The sequence below is a fragment of the Colobus angolensis genome, unplaced genomic scaffold (assembly GCF_000951035.1).
Source record: "Colobus angolensis palliatus isolate OR3802 unplaced genomic scaffold, Cang.pa_1.0 Scaffold260, whole genome shotgun sequence".
In the NCBI taxonomy this organism is placed as follows: Eukaryota; Metazoa; Chordata; class Mammalia; order Primates; family Cercopithecidae; genus Colobus; species Colobus angolensis.
In genome coordinates, this window is record NW_012115822.1 from 1,144,347 (window position 1) to 1,145,840 (window position 1,494).

Consider the following 1,494-nt stretch of genomic DNA (forward strand, 5'->3'; position numbering starts at 1 on the left):
AAAAAAAAACCCAGCAAATAACATTGCCCTGTGCCATGAGCCACACACTCAAATATTCACATAGGTCCAGGGGAAGTAAAAAGTAAATATGGCCTGACGTGAAAAATAAATTATAACCACTGGAATTTCCTAAAATGTATTTTATTGATCTATAGTGTTAATGCACAGCATCCACAAATATCTATATGATGACTGTTTAAAATTCAAGTTAAAATACAAAATTTTAAGAAGTAGTATTTACCTACTTTTACTTTGTTAATTTATGACTCTTTGGATTTGAAATGAGATTTGATATCATTGTATGTATAGATACTCATTGACTTCTTGTGTTATATACCAATAAGCACATTGTTAAGTTGAAAACATCATAAGTCAAAAATGTGTAGCTGGGCCAGGAGCTGTGGTTCATGCCTATAATCCCAACACTTTGGGATGCTGAGGCAGGAGGATCACTTGAGCTCAAGAGTTCAAGACCAGCCTGGGCAACAAAGCAATACCCCATTTCCACAAAAAATTAAAGAATTAGCCAGTTGTTGTGGTGCATGCCTGGAGTCCCAGTTACTTGGGAGGCTGAGGCAGGAGAATCACTTGAGCCCAGTAGGTCGAGGCTGAAGTGAGCTACGACTGTGTCACTATGCTCCAGCCTGGGTAACAAAGTGAGACCTTGTTTTTGAAAGAACACACAGAATGTAGCTGAGTGGGGCTCCTGGTCACTGCCACCGCCAGTGTCTGAAGAATGGTTCCCACTGAATGCATCTCAATTTGGAACCATAATCAAGTAGAAAAACTGTAAGTCCATTCATTATAAGTTTGGGACCATCTTGTCTGTGCTCTCATGACAGAATTCTGTTTAAAAGTGTAGATCCATCAGAATGCTGATGAATTTGTTGTGAAATGCTTCCCCTTGTGTTGCTTCTATCTGATCTATGTGTAGCAGTGGCCGGTTTTTATTTTTTTAAAGTGAAAAACAAATCATGTGCTTCCCTTGATTCTCTCCTCCGTGAAGTTTCCCTTAGAGAACATTCCCTCCCTTCCCTTCTCAGTCTCCACCTCAGAGATGGGGCAACCTCTCCCTTTTATCACACTTCTTCCACTCTGAGGCTCTAGGCAATCAGTTCTGGGTCACTCCCACCCGTATGAAAGTTTTTGATGATGCTTGCAGGAATGGGCCCAGATAATTTTCGTGTGGACAGAAGGTAGATTTTTAGCAGCTCTTGTTAGAGGTCATGTAGGAGATTGTCTCAGTTTCAGCTGCTATTGTAAATACCGATATTGTAGACTGGGTGGGTTGAAAATACCAGAAATGTATCGCTCAGAATTCTGGAGGCTTGATGTCCAAGACAGGGCGGGTCTGAGATCAGGGTGCCAACATGCTTCAGTTCTGACAGGAATCCTCTTCCAGGCTACAGACTGCCAACTTCTTGTGTCTTCGTGTGGCAGAAAAAGGGCTAAAAAGATCTCTAGCGCATTTTTTTTTTTTTTTGGACAAAGTCT